The 10222-nt window shown below is 45.5% G+C and overlaps 1 pseudogene; it reads left to right on the forward strand.

The window, feature by feature from the left end:
- Positions 1-6889: 6889 nt before the first annotated feature.
- On the forward strand, positions 6890-7536 carry LOC121834860 (annotated as a pseudogene).
- The last annotated feature ends 2686 nt before the right edge of the window (positions 7537-10222 follow it).

Genomic DNA, 10222 nt, shown 5'->3' on the forward strand with positions numbered 1-10222 from the left:
GAGGTGCTCCGAGGTATCGTCGCCCCCCACGGGCCCTGCGACACTGGCGTACGTCTGGACACACTGACTCTCTCCGTGGCCGAACCGCTTGCAGAGCGTGCAGAGTCGTGGCAATCTGCACTCCCTTCGGGTATGGCCTTTGCCCTTACACCGGAGGCACAGCGGCGCCCTGCCGGGAACCACCGCTAGCACCAATTCGCCGGCGATGCGCAGCTGGTGAGGGAGGTCCTCCACTGTGATGCCGGGTCCGAGCTTAATGGAGACCGAACGCGTCGTCGAGCCCATGTCGGTGCAGCCCGGGACGCGCCACTTATTCCTGGTGACCCCCGTGACCCTCCCGTAGGGCGCCAAGGCCGCACGCACCTCATCGTCTTGGACGTGATGCAGCAGCCAGTGGAGCTTGAGCCGGGTCTCCTGGTTGCTGGGGTCCACCACAACGCAACGGCCGTCCTTGACTTTGAAGCCCTCAGCTGCCTGCAACTACCTCTTCCCCTCGGCGCTCTTGAAGGTCATGGCCCAGACGTGGTTATACTGGTATGCCCCCAAGGCGAGCACCTAGAGAAGAGGTGCCGCGAGGGCCAGGGCATCACGGAAGTGCTCCAGACGGTAGGGCCGGGCGCGCACGTCGGCGTGTAAAAAAGGCGTATTTTGGACAGACGGGCCAGTAGGCAGCGTAGACAAGATAACTTCGTACTCCTGCGATGCTGCGTCAGCATTCCTGTTCCCGCGGCTTTGCTGGGCCGCTGATACCGCTCCACCGGAGCTCGACATCCCGCGTCCGCTCACTTCGGTGGCCGGAAGTGGAATTGCCTAGGCTATGCCATCGCTTTGGAAACTCGATTTGACCATTCGTTTTATACGAGATGCTTCGGCTGCAAATGCAGTCAAGCCGTCAGCATGTTATGCAACGCACTCGTACATCACTCGCCGTACTTCAGTTCTACTCACCTGCCATGTAGAGTACATTCGCGTCGTAGAACGATCCTTTTGTTCGCGCGTCTCCGGCCCAGTAGACCTGGTACACCTTGTCGTCTTCAACTACACCGCTAAAGTCCCTTACATCGTCGGAACTCAAAACAGACTGGGTCTTGTCGAGTAGAAATTCTACTAAAACATAAGACATTGTAGAGCCCGGGCAGGATCGACAGGTTGGAGCAAGTGGGCAAACAAAACGAGTCGAGAGCGATCGTTCATGAAAGCTCGGCGAAGCCTCTATGGGCAAAGCGAAGTGGCGTGTTCGGCGTTTCGGCGGGCTTCTGATCAAGGTTGTCGGTCGGCTGCGTGTCATATCTCTAACATCAGCGGTTTTATGGGCTCACGTCCCGAAATCGTTTTCTTGTGCATAGATTATTTTTCGTATTCATACATTTGACGAAATAGTGGTATCCGAACGAACTTTACGTCCTTTGACCATGCGTCTGTCTGCACGTCAAAGCTTTTTGACGTACAGTCAGAGACAATCGATGTACAATCAGAATCGTCACCAAGACATCTTGATGGCATTTCGCGGCAGCCGACTGCCACCAGGAAACCATCAGAAAGCCGACAAGTGGAGTCTGACTGGAGTTTGACTGTCGGTCAGAGTAACTTGTTGGTGAATCAGACATGCTTGACGTAGAGTCAGGCACAGTCAGTGTTCCACTAGGAAACATTGACTGCCAAACAGGGTTACATTGATGGAGTTTTCCTTCGGGTCGCATAAACAATATATAAAAATGCAAACTGCTAATTATCTCAACATTAAAATTATTGCACTGTCCCTTTAATTAACTTTTTAATTAGTGCAAATGGACATATAGTTTTAATTAAAAACTTGCTGAGCATCATCGAAAACCGGGTGATTTCAGATAAGATCGAACAGGGGGTGGCTGGTCGACCTTTTTAATTTGCTTCATAATTTTATATGTTGTTTCCCGATGTCCAAAATAAACAAAATCAGAATTATTTTCACCCAGAAAAAAAATTGGCGAACGCGAAAAATCGTACATCACGTAGAGGTGGAAAGTCGCATTTGCTTGCATAGCCGGAGGGGCCAACTTTGGTGATTAATAACTAAAGTTATACTTCTTAGGTGAGTTTCATAATATTTTAGTATAATCTTTATGTACTTATCAATGCGAAAAAAAATATTGTTATTGTGTAGTATGTTTAAAAAAATTAATAAAGAACATCAATTTCGGCTCCTTGACCGTTTTTCCCCCAACTTTGCAGGCCTGTATCTTAGGAAATAATTTAGTCAGAAACGTCATATTTTAATTTAATACGCTACTTATAAACGGAAGTACATTCACTAAAATTCAAATTTATTTAGGTGCGGGTTAAGGAGATTTTGGCAAGCAAACACGAGACAAGCACCAAAATAAAAAAAAATTAAGGGCGATTTTAAAAAAAAAAACCTAGTTCTCGATTTTTTTAAAATCTGACCGGTCAGTCTACTCTATTTGGGGGTTAATATCCATTAAAAACATGTTGCATTATACTGGTGGTGTAATAGATACAGCACCTCTACCGAGCCCCTTCTGCGAAGCTCGGCACGGTGTACACCTGTGGTGCGACGCAGTTATTGCGACTTCTTACTTTGAGAGAAAAGTAATTTTTTTATTCATTCGAGTATAGTCAGTAATAGTTTGTCACATATTTTGTACGTTATAATAAATTGCGCATTATATAGAATAAATTACACAACAAATACAGGGTGATTTTAGGCACGATCGAAAAGAGGGTGCCTGGTCGACCTTTTTAATTTGGTTCATAATTGTATATGTTATTTCCCGATGTCCGAAATAAAATAAAAAAATAAGATTATTTTCACCCAGAAACAAAAATCGTCGGTCGCAAAATGTCGCACATTACGTAGAAGTGGAAAGTCTCATTTGCTTGCGTAGCCGGAGGGGTAAAATTTGGTGATTAATAACGGAAGTTATACTTCTTAGGTGAGTTTCACAATTTTTAGGCACAATCTATGTGTACTTAGCAGTACGAAAGAAATATTGTTATTGTTTATTATGTTTAAAAAAATCACAAAAAACATCAATTTCGGCTGTTTGACAGTTTTCCCCAACTTTGCAGGCCTGTATCTTAGGAAATACTTTAGTCAGAAGAGTCATATTTTAAATCAATACGACACTTATAAATGGAAGTAAATTACCTAACATTCAAATCTGTATTGCGTGGGTTGGGGGGAATTTCGGCAAGCAAACACGAGACAAGCACCGCAATAAAAATATTTTCAGTGCGACTTAAAAAAAAAAAGGTTCTTTATTTTTTTTAACTCTACCCATCCATTCTACTTTATCTAGCGGTTAATATCCATTAAAGACATGTTGCATCATATTGATGGTGCAATGGATACAGCTCCTCTACCGAGCCTCTTATTCGAAGCTCGGCACAGGGTGTCCCCTGTGTTGCGACGCAATGATTGCAACTTCTTATTTTGTGAAAATAGAGAATATATATATATATATATATTCGACGTTCATGTGTTTAAAGTTAACCTTTGGGCATCCACTCTTTGGCGGGTATTATGTGGGGTGTTGCTTGGTTTTGTAGACGCAGGAGGGTCAACATGTGTTTGCTTAGATATAAATCTGGTTAAACGTTTCGTTTTCTTTTTTTCCTTTTGATTTTCTTCCGTGCCATAAAGTGTGAAAAAGCGTAAAATAAAGAAAAAAAAACGGCAAAAAAAAAATTAAAGCATGCAAAAATGTGTTGTTATCGCAGAGAGGGTGAATTATTTCCAGATATCCGGTGTCGGTATTTTCTTGGAAGGGCAAGTTGGGAGGTGGGGAAGGACTTTAAAGGGACAATGAAGGCAATTTCGGACATCTTTTTGGCGACTGAACTGGGTTCCAGGCACGTCTCAGGCCACGTTGCCCAAATTTCAGCCGAAAGCGGCGCTTGTGTGCCGCGCCAATCAATTAAACAGTCGCGGTAATAATCGTACCGGAATCGACTGGGGCGACGCCCCGAGAGTTGCGGGAGAAGCCCGGAGAAGCGGAGCTCACGTGACCGATGCGAGGCCAAGGAGCGTGACGTCACAAGAGATGCTTCAGCGATTGGTCGAAACGCGAGACGCACCCCCGGTCACGTTTTGGTTCTCGGTTTTTAGGAATACTGTTCTAATTTCCGCTTGAATAATCATGAAACGTATAAATCGGACCGGAAAGAATTACTAACCCATAAATAAAGCAGCATAATTGTTTTTTTCTTTGCTACGCTGGACGCGAAACGGCCAACGAGCAACTATGGGCACTTCGGCGTGCGGGCCGCTCGTTACCGGCTGGGCAGTCTCCGTCGGGTGACGGCGGAGGCCGCCACACACGTACTCCCGTTCCGTTTGTGTTGGGTTACTGAACGGAAGCTCGAACTCGCTCGCGAGAGCGGCATTGCCGTCCATGTTGACGCGTCACCGCGCCACCGCGCTGCTATAACCCACCGCGGTAACCAGGATCTCGATCTCATAAATACTACCGATACCGACTATTCACACTTGACGTCACTCCCTACGTCACCTCCGTTTTTGGAGGCCCAGAAACGAGAATGGAGATAGTTCAGTTTCGGTTTCTTTACTTTTTTCGTGGGCACAAAAATAAGCGTCACAAATGGCTACAAAAAATTGGGCAGCATGCTATGTTCCCAAGAAGCATAAAAACACCATTTAAAAAAAAATTAAATAAAATCGTCTTCATTGTCCCTTGAAGCTGCCTGTGTCGGTCGGAAAACTGTTTTGGGGACGGGGAGGGAAAGGGGTTGGCCGGCTTGCTTAGTGATGGGCGTCTTGCCATGTGGAGAGCCAGCAAAGGGGAAGGGGGGGGGGGGGGGGGGGGGGAGGCGAGGCTATCTATCGGGCGTCTGAAGGTCGGTGGTTAGGGCTTCCTAATAAACTGGAAGAGACAACAATCTTTCGGCGCTGAGTTGGTGATCGTTCTGTGTTGCCCTCTTCGTCCTCCATCTGGAGTCTACCAAAATGTTGGGAAGCAATAAACGTTGCCGCCAAGTTGGACGGCGGTGATTAGGATCTGCTTGGATGTGGACAAACCCTCAAAGTAAAAGGGATTAGTGGGAAGCAGGGTTTTGGGCAGATAGCGAAAAGGCGGCGTTTCTTTTGGGGAACCGATACGAGTGACGGTGTGACTCAAGGACGCCTTTCTGCAGAAAACATAGATATCTGCATTCGACCCTGAATAGTTTCGCCGCTGTCTATTTCCTTTGCCCGGAGACTTTCTCTCTCTCTTTCTTTGCGACGATTGGAGCTTCGTTGCGGGAGTAATTTGTGTAGTTCTGTGTATAATTGTGTGCTTCGAACGAAGGAGCCTCCCTGTTTCAACTTGTCACTAACCTGCGTTACTCCAGCTCAGCCACAGTTTAAACCCGCAATTTTGTTCCTTTACTTCGTGTTGACTTTTTATTCATAATGAGCTCGTTATGGCGACAACACAGCTCGGAGCGAATGTTTTGCGCAGATTACCTTGCAAAGCACAAAAAGAAGATCCCGATGCAGCGAAATTTTCGCAGTGTGAGAGAGCTCGATGTGGACTGTTTGAAGCGAATTCTCCCGTCTGGCAGCTCCATGGAAGTGAGCAAGCTGGACTACCTGTGCTACAATTGCTTTACGCATTTCACCAAGCAAATATCTTTGCGAAGCTCAGAGTTGGGCGGTGACAGCTTTATGCCTCCTGAGGAGGCCATTGAAGACCTCAACCGCAGCGTACGTTCAACGTTTGTGTCACCACTAAGACCACCAAGTGAAGTAAGAAGTCGAGACAGGCCTGCCTATGTAAAGAGGAAACAGACGGAGTTAGAGCAGGTTGTGACTGCGACTTTGCGCTCCAGGACGCGTCTTGCGTACGATGAAAACGCGGCATCGGGGTCGTCGGAGCAAAAGTGCTCCACATGCACCGAGTGGGCGGACAACATTCGCCGCGCCTTTGCGACCACAGCCTCTCTCCGGGAACGCTGTCAATTGCTGACCCTCCTGCCATCAACCTTGACAAGAAATGAAGTCCAGAAAATCATCCCAGAGGAATCGATCTACATCATTAATAGGTCCCGGAAGCTGAGGGAGGACCACGGCGTGTGGTATGTGCCCGATCCCTATACAAGGTGTAAGGTGAGCCCTGAAAACATATCAGCAGCGGTTGAGTACTACATGAAAGACGAGTTAGAGTGTTCTAGGCAGAGTCCCAATCAGAAAGACGTCATTTCCGTTGTGCTCGATGGCCAGAAAACGCTCAAGCCGAAACGTTTTATGACACGGTCAATCAGAGAAGCGTTTCGTGTATATAAGTGACCATCCCGGCTCCGGCATCGGATTGACGAAGTTTTACTCCCTGCGACGCCGATGGGTTAAATGCAATCCCCAGCAAGAAGCGTGCGTTTGTGTGTACTGCGCAAACTACAACCTCTGTGTCGCCTCTCTACAAAACACTTTTGGCTCACAACTTGACGCAGCGGAATTGAACTCTGCATTCATTTGCAACCCGCAATCGCGCCAGTGCCTTTTAGGCGAATGTGACCATTGTCCCAAAGGCCAGTCTCCCACACTCGAAAAACTCAACATTTCCGAGGATGAAGAGATAGTTTTGGCAGCATGGGAGTCAGGCGAGCTCGTGAAAAAGACTTTAGATCCGGTCGCCTTTCTGGAGGAGCTTTGTGTGTCTGTCTCAAGGTGGATCATTCACAACCATATCAGACAGACGCAAGGCAAAGTCATCTATGAAGCAAAGCAGTGCGCGCAGCGTGGTAGCATTGTCTTCCACTTCGACTTCGCTGAAAACTGGACTGTTATCCTTCCTGACGAGATTCAAGCGTACCACTGGAAAAAAAACAGGTCTCAATATTTACATGTGCGGTGACTACTAGAAAGTCGACATACAGTTTTGCCGTCATCAGTGACGACTTGCACCATGACTCCGCTCATGCCTGTCTGGCTGTACAAAAAGTGAGAGAGTGGGTCGATGACAACCTTGCTGTGTACTCTCATTTGACTTATGTAAATGACGGTGCCGCCAGTCACTTCAAGAATCGCTTCCAACTTCATGAATTCCAAAAAAATGTTTTTCCCAAAGCACAATTGCTATTCTCAGCCACTGGGCACGGAAAAAACGCGTGTGACGGAGTTGGAGGACTCGTCAAACACCAAGCAACGCTTCACAACTTGAGACAGCTCCCAGGAAAGGCCATACAGTCTGCAAAATGCATGGTGAACAGTCTTTCCCAAAAACTAAAAGGAGTGAATTTCACACTTTTGGACGAAGACGAGGTTGTTGAATTCCGTCAGCGCAAAAATGAAGAGTGGGTGGGAGTGCGCGCCTTTCCTGGTATTCAGTCGTGGCATGTGTGGCTATGCAAAACATCAGAAGCTTCGACCTGCGACTTGCAAGTGGCACGTACTATCGGGTCCCCTTGGAAGAAACTCTAAGTGCACACCGTCAGAAAATGTTTGCGCCAAAATCTGTTCATTTTGAAACCTATGAAGGCAGGAATCTGTTGTATATTATGTGTAATTTATTATATTTAATGTTCAATTTATTATAACGTGACAAAGATGTGACAAAGTATTACTGGCTATACTCGAATGAATAAAAAAATTAATTTTCTCTCAAAGTAAGAAGTCGCAATAACTGCGTCGCACCACAGTGGTACACCGTGCCGAGCTTCGCAGAAGGGGCTCGGTAGAGGTGCTGTATCTATTACACCATCAATATAATGCAACATGTTTTTAATGAATATTAACCCCCAAATAAAGTAGACTGACCGGTCAGAGTTTAAAAAAAATTAAGAACGGGTTTTTTTTTTAAATCGCCCTTAATTTTTTTTTATTTTGGTGCTTGTCTCGTGTTTGCTTGCCAAACTCTCCCCAACCCGCACCTAAATAAATTTGAATTTTAGTGAATGTACTTCCGTTTATGAGTAGCGTATTAAATTAAAATATTACGTTTCTGACTAAATTATTTCCTAAGATACAGGCCTGCAAAGTTGGGGAAAAAACGGTCAAGGAGCCGAAATTGATGTTTTTTAATAATTTTTTAAAACATACTACACAATAACAATATTTTTTTTGCATTGCTAAATACATACAGATTATACTAAAATATTATGAAACTCACCTAAAAAGTATAACTTTAGTTATTATTCACCAAAGTTGCCCCCTCCGGCTATGCAAGCAAATGCGACTTTCCCCCTCTACGTGATGTACGATTTTTAGCGTTCGACAATTTTTTTTCTGGGTGAAAATAATTCTGATTTTGTTCATTTTGGACATCGGGAAACAACATATAAAATTATGAAGCAAATTAAAAAGGTCGACCAGCCACCGCCTGTTCGATCTTATCTGAAATCACCTAACCATTAAATCAACTCTTTTTGAAAGGATTTAACACGGGGGCAGCATTTTAGGGCGTTCTGTAAAAACGCTCCTACTTGGACGCGTCTCTAGATTTCGGTTTCTTATCGGAGCACATCTTTGCTCCCGCGGTCCTGCTCACCCGAGGCTGAGACGCGCAACACACGTGCGCCCTGCTTCCCTCCATTCTACGAAGGAGGCTGGGAGGTGACTTGGCGCCGCGACCACCGGGGGGAAGGACTGCGGGCGCAAAGATGCGCCCTGATAACAAACCGAAATCTAGAAACGCGTCCAAGTGGAGCGTTATTACAGAACGCCGTAAAATGATGCCCCGGTTTTATATCCTTCTGAAAAAGAGTTGATTTAGTGGTTTTTGATGATGCTCAGCAAGGTTTCAGTTGGAAATAAATCTATATTTGCACTAATTAAAATTTTAATAACACATCTTATTTAATCAGCCGACTGATAGTTGCGACTATCTCCTATACTCTGGTCCTCTGGCCGTTTAAATCCCCCGCAGAAACCTCATAAGTGTAGCTTTCACGTTTTTTTTTTTTAACTACTCTGAAAGAATAAAAAAACAACACCCTGTATAAGCTAATGTTTAATAAATAGTGGCATAAAATAATGGATATTAGCAGCAAAGCATAGTAAAGAAATCAGCCTAAATAAGATTTCGTACGAGCAAGTCTTGCCACCAAAAACATTTCTAAATATACTTTTTTTTTTCGAATTCCATTCAAGGATTTTTATTTTGTGACAATATGCTTTTTCTGGCGGTCGCTTGCACATTGATGCTCTTCATGGAAGGTAAGCAAGAACGATTTTATTTGAACTGTTTTACCAGCTTTACTAGCAGCGTACTGCCCGTTCTGTAATCCACACTTGGTGTACAGACCACAGAGCCATTTACTCTCTAATATTTAGGTTCGCGCGGAGCGGTCTTCAAAACCACCACGGCAACCCATTCGCCATTTTAATTTAGAGGTTTGAGGTTCGTGGCACCGATGACGCCGTCTAGAGACTAAAACAAGAAATACAAGCTGTTGTGGCAACACAGCCATCTGTGTAGGCAACGGTGCGGGTATGGGAGAAAGTTGGCTAGGCTTGGCTATGGTCGGCTACTAAAGCTTGGCTAGCAGTTGGCGAGTTGAACCGAGCTGGCTAATGACACTCCATCGCCTTTCCTCTTGGAAAGAACGAGGATGAAAACGGTGAGGTGTTTAGAATAAGTTTCCACAGTGAAGGAATATCGAGAAGTTTAATGTAACTTAGGCAGATAAGCTCTCGACATTTGATAACTGCATCTTGGGTGTTGGCAAGTAGACGAAATTTCACACCTTTCACATGCCATGAAATAATAGCATACGTTGCAGGGATAACCAATTTCGTGCATGAGCACCGGATTGGAATGGGTCCGCTTTTCATTAGACGAGTTAGTTGTGAGCACGAACGTGACGAGGACTCTAATACAAAGCCCTCCCGACTGACGCTTGCAATTGACTGACGTCATAAATAAGGATTCCTGGGGAACCTGTAAAGCTCATAAAACACTGTAGCCACATTCGACCTGCTTCCTCTAGTGCTCATCTTACACTTTCCGCGATTGTTGCTACGCTTATTTAAATAATGTGTGCCCCCGGCAAATGCACGGTAATAGCCAGACAACCGTAGCCTTTTGAAAACTGTAACAGGGTAAAACGAAACACCCGGAACTATCTCACGCACGACGGTTCGCCTGTAAGCTTTTTGCCCATATACTTGGCGGTTTCATACACTGTGTCAGAGGCCAATCCAACAGTGCACCGGCTGGAGGGTGCGCCAGTTGCGCGCCAGACCTTGGGAAAAAGATCTATGGGCACCCTGCGTTCGCTAGGA

Source organism: Ixodes scapularis, unplaced genomic scaffold (genome assembly GCF_016920785.2).
Source record: "Ixodes scapularis isolate PalLabHiFi unplaced genomic scaffold, ASM1692078v2 PGA_scaffold10__122_contigs__length_95168666, whole genome shotgun sequence".
Lineage (NCBI taxonomy): Eukaryota > Metazoa > Arthropoda > Arachnida > Ixodida > Ixodidae > Ixodes > Ixodes scapularis.